This window comes from Halyomorpha halys, unplaced genomic scaffold (genome assembly GCF_000696795.3).
Source record: "Halyomorpha halys isolate HHAL.00 unplaced genomic scaffold, Hhal_1.1 Scaffold1001.1, whole genome shotgun sequence".
Taxonomy (NCBI): domain Eukaryota; kingdom Metazoa; phylum Arthropoda; class Insecta; order Hemiptera; family Pentatomidae; genus Halyomorpha; species Halyomorpha halys.
Window position 1 is genome coordinate 210,453 of NW_027104681.1, and position 20,893 is coordinate 231,345.

At 28.5% G+C, this 20,893-nt stretch overlaps 1 long non-coding RNA gene across 1 annotated transcript; it reads right to left on the bottom strand.

Moving 5' to 3' along the window:
• Positions 1 to 605: 605 nt before the first annotated feature.
• Positions 606 to 4,006, bottom strand: LOC136795890 (uncharacterized). The gene is made up of 2 exons (XR_010843604.1): positions 3,677 to 4,006; positions 606 to 1,268 (listed from the first exon to the last, which is right to left on the bottom strand). It is a non-coding gene; the product is annotated as an uncharacterized lncRNA (long non-coding RNA).
• Between the last annotated feature and the right edge of the window lie 16,887 nt (positions 4,007 to 20,893).

The following is a 20,893-nucleotide window of genomic DNA, read 5'->3' on the forward strand; positions in this document are numbered from 1 at the left end:
AATTTTCCATTTAATATGTGTTCTCTGTTCTTCCCACACACTGTGCGTGCGTGTGTGTGTGTGTGTAATGGGCTGAGGCCTGCTTATTTGGTGAATTTCTGCCTATGCCCATGTTAATATACATATAAGATTATAGTAAATATTTATTTATTTTTGTAAATGTATTTTGCCCCTTTCAAACTCTTTATTATTTTTCCCATTTCACTAATTATCAATAACATCCATTTTAATTTTACTTTTTATTATTAGTTGGACTTGAAAACTTCATTGAATGAGAAAAATCAACAATAACCTTGACTAGAATTTTGAATACCCCATTTTGCCAACTACAAGTTGAGAAAAAGGTTGATTTACCAATCACTTGTTTTTGTATTTGATACGTAATATGTTTTGAATATTTTTAAAGTTAATTAAATCTAAATATCATTTTACTTATGGATACATACTTTGCGTTGAAATCTTTTAGTTGACTTGTTTGGTTATTGAAATTATTTGCAATGTGTTTTGGAGCTCATTTAATCAATAATAATGCACTCTTTGTACACCTTAACTACATTTAGGTTTTATTAAGGTCTGTTTAAAAGAAGAAATATACAAAACATATACAGTGGTTTTTACTACAGAACAAATTAAGAGAATTGTATAATTGAACAAATTAAAAAAAAAAAACATTTTTATCTTGAAATATATAAGAAGTAAGAGGCCAGATTAAAAGCTCTCCTGAATAAATATTGCTTACTATCGCACTGATGAAACGTAGTTATGGATGTTAAAGAAATTTGTAAGTACTTTAAACAAAGATGTTGAGTAAATATTAAAGCTTTCATAAAATATAACTGTTCTATGTGATGGATAGTTTAGGCAAAACTTGCATTCAAGAAGTGGGTGGAAGAAAGAAGATGTTATAGATTAAAACTGAAAACAATTAAGAAAGTATTGCCTTCCAAGGCATGATGAAACCATTTTAACTTGATATAACAGCAATAGATATAATATTATTTTGAAAATCCAAAAGTGGGTATGACCCTATCTTTAATATGATTATTTTAAAATTATATTTCCTCTAAATGTATTTCTTTATGGTTAAAAAAAAAATTAAATAGGTTTCATACTAAGGCTCACAAATTTTTATAAATATTGAGAGTTAAAGATATTTCTGGATAAGAGTCACTACAGATAATACTATTAAATTATCATGAATGTTATGCAAAATCACAATATTTGAGAGAGAAGATAAGATTTTTTTCTTTTTTTTTTCCTCTCACAACCTGAAAAAACAATATAGACATTTATTATTAAAACATTTAGATAATATTCATTATAAATAATAATGATTATTATATGTCTAACTTATATGCGATCAATTTCTATTTACATTTAAAGGGTTATTCCATGCATTATCATCAGGGGCCTGAACTGTCTCAGATTTACATGATTTTTTCTATGTTAAACAAATATTCTTTTTCATATTTCCTGAGTGAATAATCTTTAATAGGTTTAATAAATGGAATATGGTCCAGGTGCAGTCAAATTAGAAATAGTAACATATAAAGAGAAGAAATATTAAAGAAGGTACAAATTAAGAGATGAAAAGGGATAAGAATAAAATGTTACTATTTCCGTTTTCATTTATTGTTCATAACCTTTAATTTTTCTTATTATTTTATTTTTACGTTTCATTGTATATCCTTGTAATTTTCCATTTACTTCTTCTACTTATGTTAACTGTCTGTACCTTTTTTTAGCACTGACAAAGCCCTGCAACGTGGGATGAAACGTTGGCTAAAAGAAAAGTAGTACATAATATTACTATTTGTGTTTAATTTGACCGCAACTGGACCATATTCCATTTATTGATACACACGCTCAATTAGCAGTCTGTCACCATTCATAGGTTTAAATCTAATTCTGCTAGAGGGATGTTTGATAGTTTATTTTAAAGCTTATTGTATGTCCTTTCATTTGGTATATCATATGGCAACCTCAAAACATGTATGTACATAGAAATTATTATTACTTATTTTCACAATTTTGAATTATAAAATGTATGGCTGTATATGCCACTTATACAGTTTAGAGTCATGCCAAATTTCAAGATGGTACCACAAGGAAATAAAATCTAGATATTAAGTATGTGCAATAATTCATCATATAAAAAGAAAGAGTGACCAAATTTTCACTCTAAATTTGTATTTAAAAAATATTATTTGCAATCATATTATTTTATATGACATGTTTCATTTATGTACAAACTTACACATAAAAAATTAGAGAAAGTACTTGCTAAAGATAACAGGTAATGCCCTCTAAATAAGAAGTGATACAGTTATAAGGCCTAATAAAAAATATTTAAAAATGTGTCTATACCTTAAGAGAAATTATAAATAGTTCTGAATTTGTTATTTATTTATATGAGATTTTCAACAGTTTGAAAACAATTAAAAATAATTTCTTAGTTTTGAGATTGCAATATTATACATGAAATATAGACACCCACAATAAGCTATAAAATGAAGAATCAAACATCCCTGTAATATAAATCTACGGACATTTTTGTGATATTGTATATATGTATGTATAGTTGACCGTAAAAATTAATATATAAGGAGATGGTCAGGGTTGCGGTCAATAGTGAAACAAAAATAGTTTACAACTATTTTTGTTTCACTATTGACCGCAACCCTGACCATCTCCCTATATATTTTTGTGATATATTCAACTTCAGAACAAAAATGTAGTTAAGAGGTTTTGGAATTGAACTCTTGATATGAAACCTTCTTCAGCCCAATAATGAGCAAACAGATCATGTATTGTGTATTATAATATTTTATAGTAATAATTCCCTTGACTCAAGTAAAGGACAAAGATTTTCAAATTAATTATTTTGTTTCTATAGGCTGAGAAAAAAGCAATTCTAGTATGGTTTCAACTAATTTTGAAGGTCTTGACTCTTAATATAGAAATCAGACAGTTATTTATTTTATTTTATGACCATACAGTTCAATTTTCAATTTACAAACTAAGAATTTAATTATATTAATTAATAATATAGAAGTAAAAAAAAATCAACATTAATAAAAAATTTTTGTGTAATCCTTCGTCACTAAACTCAACTGATTAAATAATATACAATAGTGGTTAAGAAGCAATGAGAAAAATAATTTGATGAGTACAATTGAAATTATCTTACAATCAGTTCAAAATTGAAGATCTAAGTGGAAGAACGTAATATACTACAAAAATTTAAATCTTAGAAGTATTGAATTGAATGAATTTTTCTTCCAATATTTAACTTTTATTTTAAATTTAAATTTACTTCAAAGGAGTAAATTTTTTTATTTGCATAATGTTTATTGCTAAGTACATAACATTTATAACTTCAATTTTTCAATATATTGACTAGTTAATGTTACTGGAATCTACTCATTCTCAATACCTAAGTTATTGTCTTCACGATATTAAATTGATATAATTTTATCGTTCTTATAATTATTTAAAGAAATTTAAAGATTTGTCATATTTTTTCAGTTACTAATTTTATAGACTCACAATAAAAACAATTTAAGGTTTAGAAAATTTTAAAAAAATTACTACTTAAGAGTATTTTAAATATTCTTCTAAGAGAAAATCCCAATTTTTGTAGTATGTATAAAGGAGTGAGATGTAGATTAGCTACCTCATCGAACCTGCTTGTAGTAAGGCTTAAGATGTGGATATGTATTAGGCCTGGCTACCTCCTCATACTGGTACACAACCGGTACCTTTGATATTATTGGAACTTGCTCAATAGGTACATGTACTGGACTCTCGACATAGAGAGGTACAATAGCAAGCTGCTGCACTTGAGCCTTTTGCACTGTCGGTAGCAACTTCAAGAGCCCTTCATTAGCCGGAAGTTCTTGACTGAAATGAGAGAAGCTGTACGGTTGTTTAGGCTTTGTGTAGTATTCTGTACCTCGCTTCTTCGGCACCCCAGCAGCAACCAGGGATGCACTCAGTACTAGCAGCTGAGAGAAAAGAATACCAATGAAAGTTAGTACATTTAAAAAAAGAAAAATATACACTAAAATAAAAATTTAAATAACATTATCAATAAAAATTCATTGTATAACTAAATTGTGACTAAAACATAGTCATAAAAAAATTATTCAGCCCAACATGAGATCCTGCTAATAGGATGTTTATCTTTTAATTACATTGTTAATTATTTATAATCTTAAAATTCTTTTTTGAGACTGGCAATTTTTTACTAAATAATTCAAAACACTATCCAAATTATAGTCTCAAAACGTTTATTTCTTTTACACGTCCAACGTTTCGGCCAATTCGGCCATCTTCAGGGACAATCTTAATTCACTATCAAACATATCATTTAACCATTCCAAAAACTTCATACAGGCTATTCTGCCCAGGTCAAAACATTTATATCCAATAAGTCAAATATCCATTAAAAATCACAGTCAAAATTATTTCTCTTTAACCACTATTAATACACTTTTATTAGTGGTTAAAGAGAAATAATTTTGACTGTGATTTTTAATGGATATTTGACTTATTGGATATAAATGTTTTGACCTGGGCAGAATAGCCTGTATGAAGTTTTTGGAATGGTTAAATGATATGTTTCATAGTGAATTAAGATTGTCCCTGAAGATGGCCGAATTGGCTGAAACGTTGGACGTGTAAAAGAAATAAACGTTTTGAGACTATAATTTGGATAGTGTTTTGAATTATTAAGTAATACATTCTTAATCTTTACATACATACTGGATGTTGATTAGAAAATATGAAATTAATTTAATTCAGAGTAATTTTCAGATTTTTAGTTAATGATTACCACTTTGTTTGAAAATCTTTCATTTAAATATCTTTATACATTTTATTTCATTTAAATATACTTTCTACATATCTTCCATTCGCATATAATTATATACTTCTTCAAGCACATATATATGTAAAATATTCCTGATTCATGATTGAATGTTCAAACAATGAAAATTAACTATTTTTTTAAGTCAAAAATGGAAAGAAGTATCGAAATATCAGAGCAATTATTTTATGAGCTAATTAAGGAAGAGCGATCAGGAAAGTTAAAATCTTAAATTTTCTATTAATTTTAACTAGATAGTAATTATTTTAATTTTTTGAACAACATTAAGAAACATTTTAATTTTTCTGACTCTAATGGATTTAAAAATCTGTTATAAATGTTAACATTTAACTATAATAACTTTCTTCTCTATTCAAACTCAATATTATATTAATGAAATTCCGATTTTTTAATTTCGAAGTTATTGATATGGATTTAAATTTGAGCGACTCTTTGAATAAAATGTTTTACTACACTTTTTGCAGTTTGAAGTCGGTTTTCAAATCTTAAATTTCCCAACTTTTTGGATTTTCAAATTGTTGGGAATGGGGAAAGTTGTTGTCCCTTCTATCTCTCTCATGGCAACGTTCTTGATGTGCGGTAAAAAAAAATTTTAATTTAACTAAAACCAATTTCCTTTATATGTATATAAATATATACTACAATCCATTATAGGTTCAGGAGTTCAGTGCTTTGTAAGGAACTATTGTTTTTTTTGAACAACAGTTTGAGATAAGTAATTTGTTCAATATCACACTCAACCACCAGGTTTTCCCCAATCAAGGAACTTTATGGAGGCAGGATAAGGGCCTCATGAGGAATCCCGAACACACAGGATTGACTCACAGCACATAAATAATTAACTGCCGCTGCCAGGTTTGAATGCGGAGCACCAGGAGTTATTAGGACAGTGCCTTACTCACTGAACCCACTTCCAATTTCCTTTTTATATATTTGCTTAATTAGTGAACTCAATCTTGGAGGTTATACTGGGTATAATGAATCATAAAATAGTATTCAAGAGTAGCCAAAAAGTAAATCATGAAGTTCAACCAAATCATGATAATCACAGTGTTATCCATTCGAGAATTGGAAAACTAACAGTGGTCGGATTTTCTTTTGGTGCCAAGTCACTTCTAGGCTTCAAGGGCTGTTACAGGACCTAAATCATCACATAAATTACATTGTTACACATAGATACATAATGAAAAATTTAGAATTTTGGACTTATAACTCATAAAACATTCAAGTAAATGGTGTATAGTGAAATTGACATTCATATTTCATGATAAAGCATAATACTATTTAGTTTGATTGACTTTTAAGTTAATGAAAGAATTGGAGATTATGATCTTCAAACCTGTTTGATGGTATTTTAAGTACAAAATTAGTAATTTTCATCTTAATTCTAGAAATGTATAGTTAGTAAAATTTAATATTCAAATAAGAAATTACTGACTCACCAGAGCAGTCTTCATGGCTTCCTACAACAGAGAGTGCAGAATCTTAAAGGCAAGAGTTCCTTATATATCCACTAAAGCTTTCGCGGTACCATTGTGCTGGATCAATGGCTACTAAGGCCACAATGGTGGATGGCACAATCACCACTATGAAGAGATTTCACACTTCTTCCGTCGGTTTCATCAAAGTATCTTGACGTTGATAATTATCGCCATTTTGTTTTATGCATGTTAGAAGCACTGCATCAATTTAAATCATTATAATTTCTTCTTATCTTAACAATTAAAGCATTATCAGATGAAAAACAACGGAGGGCGTTAAAGACTCGGACCGTGTCCAACAACCATGGCTATATCAGGACACGTTCCCTCAGGAAGTGTCATATCCCAGGATATACTGCCAACGCGGTTTTCATGCTTTCGCCTAACTGTCAATCGCTCTTAAAGTAGCTGTACACGTAGGTAGGCATGACTAAAGTAATAAAACACGCATATATTACATAATATACATTTCGTTATAAACAAGACACAGAGTTTGAAAAGTTAATTGGTTACAAAAATATATTTCTTTATTTACGTTCTCAAATTCAGTTTACTCATTTCAAAATATGATTTTCTTAAATCTGTTTTGTTCTCTTAAAATTCTAAACACCAATATTCATGGTGGCAACGTTTATAAAGCTAACTAATTAATAGCAAGCATAAGCTTTTTAAAGAGCTAAATAAAACATATATTTTAGGTAGTCCGGGTGGCGGTCAATAAAGGTATCAAAATAGTAAAAGAAAACTATTTATTGCCAACAAACGTTTCGCTCCACTTTGCAGGGCTTCGTCAGGGCTGATAAAAAAAGTACAAGCCCTACAAAGTGGAGCGAAACGTTTCTTGACAATAAATTTGTATTACCTTTATTGACCCCACCCAGACTATCTTCCTCCAATATAAATAGGTTAATGATTTTAACTATCATGTTTCTTATAACCTAAAGTTGTTGAGAAAATAATTTGAAGAGCCCCTAGTCTAATATACAGGACTCCCATATCTTAAATTTTCCGAGGCCCCACTTGGTTAAAAACTGACCTGAATGGTCGGGTTGGATCCAGGAAAATAAGTTTGGAGAAGGCCTAAACCTGGACCTGATTGGTGTGCTCCGGATAAAAGTTCCGAATGGTTCAACCTTTAGTTTCCATCCCGAATTGTAGCTAATGGCAAAACTACGAACTTAAATATACTATAATTAATCTCAGCAATTTAAAAAAAGACAATTAAATGAATTTCCTAGCTCATTATAACCATTTTCATTGTTGTGTAATTAAATATTTGTTTTAATGTGCGCCTCGTGGATAGAAACGAAGTTTTTATACACCCCCCCCCCTTCACCACCTCTGTATGTCTCTGCAAATATTTAATAGTTGTATATATTTAAATAAAATATTTACTTTATAGAGATTATTTAGACGGAGAGTTATTAATTATTTGTTTTTATCATCACGTTATATGAAATAATCTAATCTATCATGATACAATATTTAAATAATATATTTAGATTAAAGAAATTTAGCGATGTATATTTTCATATAAAGATATATTATAATTATTGTATATCAAACCACATGAACATTAAAAACATAAATAAAATTAGAAAAACGGCAACTATGATATTAAGGAATTCACTGACATCAAAAAGGAGGGAATCTCAACTTAATTACATTATGGGCCATCCTTAATTCTACTTACTTACATAACTGTGTCTGTTTCTTTTGTATCATCTTATTCATTAGTTTGACAAATTTCAATTGTGCTCATAAACAATACAAATTTACTAAGTATGTATTGCTAGTTTTAATTCTCATTAATTAGTTTCAAGTATGACTAATGTAACACAAGTCTGTAAAAAGTAAAGTTTTTTTCTCCAAATTTCAACTGATGTTTACAATTAATTATTCTTACCAGTTTTCTTCTATTATATATAGATTTTTTTTTTAAACCATGATATGTAATTCTAATTTTATTGTATAAATATCTTTTATAGCTCATAGAGTACTCCATCGATCAACTTCAAATTGCTGTGGTATCAAAAGGACCTTAAATTATACTTAATGACACAAATCAGGCTTAAGTACGTTAATTTCAATTTAATTTATAAGACAACACATTTATGATTGTTTAAATATGGTTTATTCTTTAGTTTCGATGCTATTTCAGTTATAGGGATTTTTAAAAATGATAAACTATCTGAATGAGTATAATTTTTTTTCTGTGGTTACCTTTTTTTAAGCTGACATTTCCTTCTTCTATTGAAGTTCCGATACTGAATGGCTATGTAGTTATAAAATATTCAATGCTAGTTCTGTTATTTCTCATTCCTAACACAAAGCTGAGTTTCTGACTTAAATTGTCAATGAGACTAGTTTCTTTTGCAGAAAATCTAAAAAAAAAATTACTGCCTTATTATTAATCTTCCTTTTAAATATTGGTATAAAAGCTAATTTGAATTTTAAGTTGGACACACCCATGACCATAACATTGGTTTACCTCTTTTTACCTATTTTGGGAAGCTTCGGTTGCGTGCATAAATTAAAAGTGGTTGATTTGTCCCTCTCTAGCTCCCAAAAGAATTCTTGTGAGGCTAGGGAGCAACCATGATATGAAAGGAGGGATAAATGGTGTTTTCTATCAATATTCAATATTAAGACAATAAAAAATAATTTTTACTAGAACCTTCTTATTTGAGCCAGTAACAAAATTTTAATGAACTTATCCTCTAAAATCAAAATTTTCTATCGTGTTTTGGATTTTTAAATTGACCAAAAGTTATACGGATTACCTACTTGGCTAATATTAATAAATCAAATTCATGCTCCATATTTTGTGTTCTCAGTCTTTAAAAGTCGACTCCTTAGGCAAAGAGTTTTTTTTTTATAAATCGATGTCAAGAAAACTACTTTAGTGTGTGTGTACATGCTTCAAAGAGTTCAGGAAATGCTCTAGTAATAAAACTTTTAAAAATGGAAACAATCAATTTTAATTTTCCTAGAAGTTTGGTTCCTAAATAGCATTGAATGACCTATTCATTCTATTGACTTTTTACTATCTTCAAATCTATCAAGTATACATTTTATTGTGATCATCAGAAATGGAGAAAAATCATATTTCCAATGGTACCAAAACATTTGAATTTAGTAATAGTACACGACTGATAAATGAATCAATAGGTTATCCACAAGGCAATTTCCATAAAACTTTTTGACATTATGATTAATAAAATTGCAAATAAAACTCTAACATATCGTTTGTTTATAAGTGATGAATTTATATATAAATCAATCATTTGAGAAACATCTCATCTTCATTTTTTCCAAAGCTGGTTTTCTCACACAGATTTACTAGTTGGACAAGTATGAATATCTCCATTTTTAACACAAATTGTAGAACTCTAAATGTATACATTAAAATACATAAATTATGAATACGAGTTATAGTGAGGTCATAAGACAATTTTTTTTTTTTTTGTTTTTGTGTTTACTTTTTGTATGACGTGTTTCTCAAATGACTGATTTGAATAGAATATGGATCCATTTATTTTTTAAATATAAATTTATTTGTGATTTTAAATGAGAGAAAGAACTAATAATCAGAAAAACAATAATTGAGCTTGATATTCATTAAAATATGTAAAATCTTTTACTGTCAATATCGTGGTACTAAGATAATCACAATATTTTACCTTTTTTTTTTAAAGAGTTTCATTTAGTCTACTTTATACCTGGAGAAGGGTAAGAGAAATGAATTCCAACTGATGTGGATAACAAAAGGTTGGCTCACAGTTTTATGGGACAGGATATACAAGTTTCTGGAATGATTGGACAGATGAAAACGGAATGAGCAAATCTATAAGGATGCTTTTTTACTCTAAGGGGTTGGAAAAGAAGATATCTAGGAATTATTATCATTGGAAAATAGGAGAAAGTTGCATTAACTAAAACTACCTAGGAAATTCGAAAAGCTCCTTCATACATTTACATCGTTAATAGTTTCTATAAATTATCTTTCTATGTACAATTATTATGAACTTTCTTAAATCATATCATAGTCTAGAGCTACCCAAATCAAGGTATGTGCAACACATTGTGAGAAAACCCTAAGAAGATATTCTTGTGAGTTTCATCACATACCTATGTGTATGAGCAATTTGAGATCATATTTAATTTAAACGATTTAACTCGCTCTGCTACAAACTGCTTAGCCTTGGCGGGTTGACTCTTATTTCCTGGCAGTATAGTATAGTGGTTTAGATTAATTTCTCATTTTCATAAGTTAAGTATTTTTAGTCCAGGATTAAAATTTATTGTTATTTTTGAAAATTTATTGCATTTGCTGTAAAGAGAAATAAACATTGAAAAATCAAAGTAAAACTTCACTGTAGAACACTGTTTCCCAATCAGTGGTCTGCAAGACCTTAGGGATGAACTGTGGATCAGGCAACTCATTTTTGAGATAATTTATTGTTAAAACTATTTTGTTAATTATATTTCTTAATGTTTGTGTGTCAGTTGAAAGGTTTAAAAAGGAAAATGCATAATAAAGTGACACAAAATGCACTTTTAAGCTACTTAAGTTTCAAATGTTTTCCAAGGATGAAATGTCCTATGTGGAAGTATGCCGCAGTCAGGCTTCTGCTGATTGGAACCATTACTCTAGAACATGTTTTCCATGCAATCTTTGTGTTCCAAGATTTCATCAAAAATAATTTATTAGTTAGAGAAAATGAGAGGTCTTAAGAAATAGGGGGTTGGTAGGAAACACATAACAACATTAAAAAAAAAAGGTTTTTGAACTTGTTGAAAAAAATGAAAAGGAAATTAGGAGAATAAAGAAAACTAATTATTATGGAATTCATGGGTTAGTAAAGATGAATACTTTGTCCCAATAATATTCTACTGATTATTTTAGTTTCTAGTTGAAGAGGATTTTTTTTTTTTTTTTTTAGGGTTGTGAAATTTGTTTAATAATGGAAGAAAATATAGCAGAACTATCTTCTTTTTAACTCTAATAACCTTCTCTATTTTGACCTTGGAGAAAGGACTATAATGGAGGGGAAATGCTTCGAGGGCAAGTGATGCCAGAAGGCAGGGTCTATTACTTTCGTAGGCGTGGCATTTTGTACACCATATTTGACAGTTGACAGTTGAGGGTTGCTGCCCCACCCCAAAGTTAAAAGTTATTCAAAGTATGCTCATATTTTGTTGTTGACATTGGTTTTTTGAATGACTATTAATTCTCAATCACGAAAAAAATGTTAAAAAATAATGTTTACTGTTTTTAATTTTTTTAAAATAAAAAATTGTCTCCATTATATCAGAAACAATTACTTATTTGTATCAAATTTTATAATTTAATGTTATCCATAATATAAATTAATTCTTTACTAACTGTTCCTAGAAAACATTAATTGAAAAATTGACTAAGTTAATTCACTTTTATATCCACTCCTTACTTTTTGAAACAGTAAATATATTTTGGGATCCTTATTATTTGCGTTGAAATAATTCTGAATAGAACATAGAACAAATTTCTCGACAAGGGCTTAAGGAAAATAATATTTACTACAATTTATATTCTCTTTATATTTGCGATTAAATGAACAATTTTACAGATAATTACATTAATGTGTGAAATCCCTATTAAATTTGATATAAGGTTGAATTCAAGGGATATGACCTAATTCCTATCCCTTAGTGCCATTTTTGCTTAGAAGAAGAGTAGGGTTATGGCACATCCCTCATTTAGATGTGATACATATAACACAAACTTGATCAATTTGCTATAGATTAAGGAGGCCTTTTGTGTGCTAAAATATTAATTAGAGAGATATAATATATAGATGCTACAAGAACTTATTGAAATTATATTATGTAAATATCTATTACATTTATTAGGATTTGTTAAATAGACAGAGATAAAATTTTCATAATGTAAGTAATCAATTAATTTTGGAGTTCAATAAAATTAATATATGTGTGCATTTTTAGTGAATATTTATTGCCTTTTCTGTTGTGTAATGAGAATAATAGAAATAAAAAAGCTGAGAGAAAACATTATCTACATATTTTAAAATTAAATCTATTTTTCTCCCTTTAATTTTACTTTGTGGAAATTAGAAAAATGACTTATTTGTTTTAAGATATATTTTGAAGTATATGTGGGTTATCCAATATTATTTTCTGTTAGCGTATATTATTAATAACAAGTGACCATCAATATCTATCACGTAAATTGTTGCCTTATATTTTATAATCAAATTTTTAAATAACATTTACAAATTTGTTAATTTTACTATAACTATAAAGATTCTTTATTATAAAAAATAAAATTGAAATATTATCAAAGAATAAAAACAGATTTAACATCCATTGCAGATGGTTGATCTTAAATTTCTTACAAATTTTAATATTTTTCTGCCAATTTTAATTCATCTTTCATTGTGTAGACTGAACAGAATTAATAAATATAATATTCAATACTCTAATAATGAAGATGTATATCTCACTGCCATCTGTAGTTACTGCACTTGTTAAAAACTATCTTTTGTTTTGTTCAGTATAGTATTTATTAGGAGTAGGAAATAGATTATTTATTTATTTTTAATTCTTCTTGTGATGTTTCATTTTTGTACATATACATATGCAAAATTTTCTTTAGATTTTGAAGTGTTTACACACATATTTATTGTTAAATTTTAAAAAAATAAACTAATAAATTCACTCTTGAAGATTTAGTGAGTATAGTTCATTGAATAAACCATTAAGATTATTTTTTTGTTTTGAAAATAATTATGGATTAGAATTAAAGTTTTTCATAAGTTAGTCATACATATATATTCATTGTGTTGTAGAATATATGTAATTACTTAATTTTTATGCAAATAAAAATATTAAGAACAAAAAAGGGTTTTTAAAAATTATACTATTTAATTCTTATTAAAAACAAAGCATGCTATAATGGAACACAATATCTAAATTATTCTACAACATGTAATAACTGTTTTAGAATATTGCTAAGTAAAAATTATGAAAATGTTTTAAATTCTATTTTTTTTTTTTTTTTTAGATCTAAAAGTCTTTTGGGAAGATATTTTATTAATCAACTATTCTGCCTTGTATTGGTCTTCACTGGTGAGTCACTAGATAATTTTAATGAATGGTCTACAAAACTGTAAGTACTCAATTTTATAGATTTTTCTTTGATAATATTTAACTTTTTGAACACAGATGTTTATATAAGCACTTAAGTTTTTGTTTTTTCATTCGTATTTTTGTAATTCACTAAATTGCTGTCTTAAATGAGGATTCAATAGGCTTATATACTAACCTAAGTTTCTGCTAATATATTTTCTAATATAATTATCATTACCTACAGTTGTTTATGTTAAATAACCTATACATATTTATTTTAGAAACTGTAATAGATAATTATTTTTATGTGAAAAGATATTATTTTATTACTAAAATTTTTATTTAAAGAAATAAAAATTATTTATAATTTTAATAATGTAATACGATACTTCTCTTTGATGGTTTTCTAGAAATTAAAAATTACTGAAAAAAAAACTAATCGTTACTGTACGTAACTGTTACTAGTTGACAAATTATTTCTCTCTAAAGGTAAACAAATATTGTTAAATATAGAAAATTCAATAACTTTTTTCTCATAATTTGTTATAATTTCTTTCTTATTAAAATTTTCTCTTTTTTATTAATTGACTTATTCATGCCTGTATTTATTTAAGTCACTTAACTCATGATGAGTTAATCTGTCTTCAATGATGATAGGTCAGAAGGGCTTGGGTCAGAAGTTGAGGAACTAAAAGAAATCATCAACCCCAGGGAATAAGGTTTTAATTAGCCAAAATTTTATTAATAGTACTTAACGATTTTTACAAGAATTTCAATTATAACACTTATGGTATAGAAACGATAAATGCTACAAAAATTAAAATAAAACAAGTTTCTTTAAGTCATGAATTGTTAGTTTTACTGGATAATTTACAAAACTCTTGAAAAATTATAACTTTTAGTATTTTTTTCTTTCTGAATCACTGCGTTACCTTAACGGAGGTACTTCATTGCATTGACATCCAAACTTTAAGTAAATATTATTTATTTTAAACCCATAAAAAATTATCTTTTTTTTATGTAAGGCCCTAAAATAATAAATTAAGCCCTTTTAAAGTGACTGCTCAGGGCCTTAAGCTGCTTACAGTACCTCTGGCAATTGCTGTCAAGAAGAGGATATGAAAGGGTGTTGGTGGTTGAATTTAGGTTATTTCACTGACTAGTAGGGGGACATTTCTTGTTCGGTTATAGGCAGTGCTGCCAATTCTTCCAACCAAAAATACCTGCTCGGAGCCTTGAAAATCTCTATTTTACCTGACAAATACTTGCCACTTTTACCTGTTCTTAGGGAATTTGTTACGTTATAATTGCAACTGTATGACTATTACTATCAGAATTCATGATAACTATTGTATTAGTTCTGGCATGATAGTTAATAGTATTTGTGGAGCAACTATAATGTTGACTATCACATAATTATACAACTTGACAGTAAACTATTGTACAGTTAGTTACTGCAGTAACAGTGGTAGCCACTACCATGGTGTAACTGTTTGGTAGTTGCAGTCATGACAGCATTTATTGTCATAATATCACATGTACTAAGATAATATATTGGATTAAGAGTCATGTTAACTGCTACATTTATCTGTCATGTATGTGCATAGAATTTCTTTCTTTATAATTTTTTCTTCTTTAGAGTGAGCAGAAATCAACAGCTGTGGTATATCTAGAGTTATTATGATCTGAATTTATTATAATTTCAAATACTTATTTCGTAATACTGATTTCAAAACCTCATAACTGCATTTTGTTCTATATTTAAATTTTGAGAAAATCTTGAAGTTTGACTCATTTATTGACAGTTATCTGACATAGGATAATAGTTTTATCTCATTTCTAATTATTAACTATTTAATCAATATGATTTTTATATTGTCTAAAACATACTTCATGTTGATAGTCATTTAGTAAGTGATATAATGAAATAAGGAATACCGTAAACTAGGCTTTATTAAACAAATGGTACATAATACATGAATAACTATTATTAACTTTGACTTAAGGAAACATATGTTTTAAAAAGTGGTGTATGAATATATTTATTATATAAAAATATTAGTATATCAGTATGTATTATTAATTTGAATTTTTAAATGCTTAATTTCATATTTTTATCATGTACAATCCAATCTTGATCAGCCGACAAACATGAAACCAACATGTTTTCAAATTACCAAATATTCATGTATTACATGCACACATACATCCTTGGTGCTAGAGTCCTGTTTGGGCCTTCGGCTCCCGCTAATATTTTGATACTTACGACTAAATATCAGTCTACTGAGAGTCCCATTTAAGCTATGTAACTTAAGGCATTAAGGTCAAAATAGGTATAATTGAATTTGTTTTATTGTTAGGGATGTTCATAGGTATATTAAATAAATAAGTCACCTTTATAAAGGCATAATAAATATGATTTAATTTCAAAGCAAAACCTGTGCAAGTGAAACTGCAAGTCGTTTGAAACTGTAAGTATATGAAATTTTTTCTTGATTTCCCAAAGGAATTTTTTGTTACTATGCTACTTATGAAATAATATTCTTTTGTCAGCATATGATTATATCTAAATTAAAAAAGTATCTTATTATATGTTATTAAAACAGAACCTTCTAAAAACATTATTTATGATTTTTTATTGAAATTAAGGTTATTAAATATATCTGTAATTCATAATGAAATGATATTATTGATGGATTTTGAGTTATCTGAAAATAACTTAGCTGAGTAAAAACACTTTATTCAAACTCAAATATGTAATAAGGAACCATTATTTTTGTGAAATAGTGATTTTTAGGCTATTATGATCAAATAATGGTTTCAAGAATTTTAATTTCACTACAAAAATCTCAAACCATGGTAGGGTTCCTCTATATCACTGTTAGATATAGAAAGAGCCTATGGATTTTTGTTTTGATATGAAAATTTATAGATATAGCTGATAAAACATAATTTAAAAAAAAAAATTCAGATTCCTCATTGCATCTTTGGGCCTATTTTAAATGTTGATATGATGAAATACTAACATGGTAAACCCAAACCTGAAAGTATCCTACTTTTTTTTATTGTCATTACTGTAGTAACATCTCTTCAATTCTGACTAAAGCTCGATTAATTTATTTCTTATTATAATTATGTATCCAATCTTGGTAATCCCTTAACAGCTTTCATTTTATGGATGCAAAAATTTCAGTTAGTCCCTTCTGAACCTTTTTCTCAAATCTTCTTTGCCTTATATGCTGTAAATATTGTGATCTCTTTGTGAGATTAGCTGCCTAGATTTCATCCAAATCAAAACTATCAACAACTTGTTGTTAGTTGATTCTATTTCTTTCATTTATTCTGTTGATTTCCTAATCTATTTTTTTCACTGTTTTGTTTGCTTTCCAAGAGTTATTTTATTTTGTTTTTATCCATTTTTCAAATCTTTCTAGATCACATTATAACAGATCTGCATATTCTTACAGTTTTGATTTGAATCTGGCTTTAAACATGTTCACTACTGAATGATTGTTATTATAAATTTCTGTTGGAACTATAATTTTTTTTTAAATATGCCAAAGTAAAATAATTTTAAGTTGTTTTTTTACACATATGGCCTCATCCTGAATGAAATTATCCGTGATCTGGTAGAAATGGACAATTTTCTTGATGTTCCTTTGTCATTCCTCAAGCTGACAAAGCTTGCAGTGTGGGCTTTCAAAGACACTGATTATTAGTAAATTCTTTGAAAGAAAATCGTGCCCAGTCGCACATTTTGTCTTCTAGGCAGGTTTCTTGGTAAACGAGTTGTGAAAGGAAACCTATGTTTAATATTCATATCTTGTGTATATTGTCATCATTCGGATTTATTTGAAGACGGCATTACCTAATTTTCTTTTCTTTATGGAGACCAAGTTTGATAGTTTCGAAAATATTACCCTGTTGTTCCTGATATTCTGAAGTAATTTTAGAGACCCATTAGGGTTTTAGTCAAGGTATCCTTTGACTTAACACCCTGTAGAGCTATAGGCATGTTCTACACTTTTTCGATGTGTTTTATGAAACATGGCACTTAAATACATGCCATGTTCCAAGGCTTAGATCGTGGCCTGAAAATTTTTAAATATAGTTCATGTTGTAATATTATTAAATAGTAAGATTAATTAATATTACTTTTACTCACTTATCGACAACACTCAAAACATATTTTAATTTAAATACAGTTTAACTTAATTTCCTAGTATATAATGACAAATTAAAAAGAATAATATTAAATAACTTAGCCCTATACTTTCTTACTTTAACTATATCTACGCTATTCTAATATATACTTATTCGTGGCTTATGGTCTAACTTAAAATTAAAATATACAAAACAGTTTATACTTGACTAAAGTGAGCAATGACATGACTTACTTGCACTCCGTTGGTCGTGGCAGAGAGAGAGCTCTTCCAAATTCACAATTTTGCATCTATATTACATTTTATGTATATGCTTATTTTTTGTAGCAGTTTTTTATATACATGCTTAAGATAATGTTTTATTATCAAGCTTCTCTTGAGTGTAAAGTTAAAAAAATGGGTGATTTGTCATTCTCTAGCCTCAATGAAAATTCTTCTGGGAGTAGGGAGTAGACAGGATGACCAATAGAGAGACAAATATTTAATATTCACTATTAGACTCCTTTAGGTCTGACAAGACAAGGATTCTCAATTATTAGCTCTGGACACGGATTTTTTTTTTGTATTCCCTGCCTGTTCATTTCGATCTACAGAGGGGAAAAGGGAGAGAGGGTTATTTATAAGTAAATGACCTATTCTAACCATGGTGAAAAGGTCGTTTTCATTCCGTGTGACTACCACAAAATAAAAGTCAATCCTCTCAGGCCAGATTCTGACCGGTGCCACTGAAGTTACAAGGTAACGCCCCAACTCCCTCAGTCACAAATGGCCCCAGGACACTGATGTTTGTAACATCAGTTAGTAATTTTTTTTTTTACAAAAAAAGAGGAGAATGGTGATTTTATCTTCCTCTCACCAAATTGAAGTAAAACAGCAATTGATGTAGCGATTCCCTACTTGCCAGTTTGGTATATTTTCTTTCATATTTTTTTTTTTAAGTCATGGGAATCTTTTTCCTATATGAAATGTTTTGCTTATATAAAAAATAGTACTAAAAGGTTCTGTTAGTTCCTTTAGGTCCTGATTAAGCATATGATGTTTGTTTATTTCATTGAATTTTATTGTCATAATAGATGTAATGATACTGAAAAAGTAAGAATATTTTTAAGCAGGATGAGTTTCATAATATGTTTTGGGTTGAATATTGTTCATGATTACAAATTTAAGACTGATCATTACTAAATTGATATTTTCTATTAATATTAATGTAGCAATTAGGTGCTCTATTTTATTTTATCAACACTCCTTATTGTATAAAACTTTTGTATATGTTATTCGCTACTATTAGAATTTAAAAAAAAAATCACAAAAACTATGATATCAACTTTATGCCTTCTTCAGAATATTATCAAGGAGTATTCCCTAAAGAAAAAGAAAATTGAATTAACCAACTTTCAATTAACTTATCAAAAATATTTTGAATTCTAGATAGTCCCAAGTATGAAAAATGACCTATATAAGAATAGAATGTACCTAATTCTGTGTCAAAACGAAAATTAGAAGTTTATCTAGTTTTCATTACAAATATACCTTTATTTCTCCATCTATAATTGTTTTCTCTATCTTTTATTTTATTTATAAAAAAATCAGATTTTCAAAGGCTTTGGTGACCGTACTTTGTAGGTCTTGCATATTAATCATATCCATAATGGCATTGGCTGTATCATGAGAGCCAAAAAGTAATAAAATGTATACCAAAAAGTAATAAAAGTAATCAATATATAAAGGGCGTGTAAAAACGGATATATTAACGGGGAGTATGTAAAAAACAATGTTACAAAAAAATTATGGTTGTTGTATTTTTGTTTTTTATAGCCCTGATGAAGACCTGAAAATCAGGTCGAAACGTCGGCATAAATAAATATTTTTTGGTTTATTTATGTTGTTTCTTTGCTGACCGCACCTCCCCCCCTGATAATCTTCTCCAATCAGTAATCTATAGTCTCTACTATCTACACCTCACTTAAAAAATTACTTTTAAATTTCGCGATATATCTCAGTTATGACTTTGTTTTAAGTTAACTTTTTAAGTTAAAAGTTACAACGTGCTTTATCAGTCTTTCCCAAATGTTTTCAATTTTTTTTTTTTTTTTTTTTTCGCACCCTCCATTAATAAGGAAAAGGAAATCAGGGTACATGGAAAATGTGTAGGTTGATGTTATGCATCCTTTTACTACCAGGGGTATTTTAAGGTATTGATCAAATGTTTTCAAGTTCTTTGAACTCATATATATTTAGAAATGAAAAGTTAGCACCTGTTGCAGGAGCGTTGCTGCAAAAAGTTATTGGATGTATGTAACGAAGCCCCGCAACGCTTCCTCCATAACGCTCTTAATTTTAACACCACCATACTTTATTTTCATTCCAACTTACCATTGAAAACAATATTTTATTGTCATGTGGGGACTTTTCGTAGGGTAGGACTTTGGAACATACCTCGGGTTCACTCGAAAACTACAGAATGAGCCACAATTCTTTCACTTTTTTGATAATTTTGACAATGATTCACTCGTTCTTCTACTACGGGTTTGCTTATATATCCATTAAAACGAACATTGATTCGTTATTTTAGGATATGATAATGATGGATTGTCCTACGCCTGATCTGAAGTAGAGGAACGAGTGAATGTATTCAAAAGAATACAATCGAATTTAAAATCAACAGGGGATTGTCATAATCTCACTACTCTTAAGCAAAAATGATGCTATGGGTGGGTGGGCATTAGACCACGCCCCTTGAAGGCAACTTTATGTTGAAGTTAATAGGGATTTCGCACATTAATGTAATGTAAAAACAGTAAATATTATTTTTTAGAATATTTAATGTTAAAAACATAAAAGTGACCGCGAATTAATCGTTATTTAAAAAAAAACAATAACAACGACAAAGTGTGAGCATGTTTTAAATAACAACATTTGTTTTTAATCTCACCTTTTTTAAATTAGCCATTGCTGGCAACGGAGTGCGGCAGCTACTCTCAACTGAAACACTTTACTCTCAGTTGTCAAATATGGCACACCGGATGCTGTGCCTACGAAAGGAATAGACCCCGCCTTCTGGCATCACTCTTCCTGGAAGCTTACCCCCTCCATTATACTCCTTCCTCCAAGAACACAAACAGAAAATCATAACAGTAAACAATAGTCGCTAGATCAACCCTGTGCCCGCCTAGTATAACCTCTACCAGTGGGAGTCAAAACCGTTATTAATTGTTGTCAATAAAGTT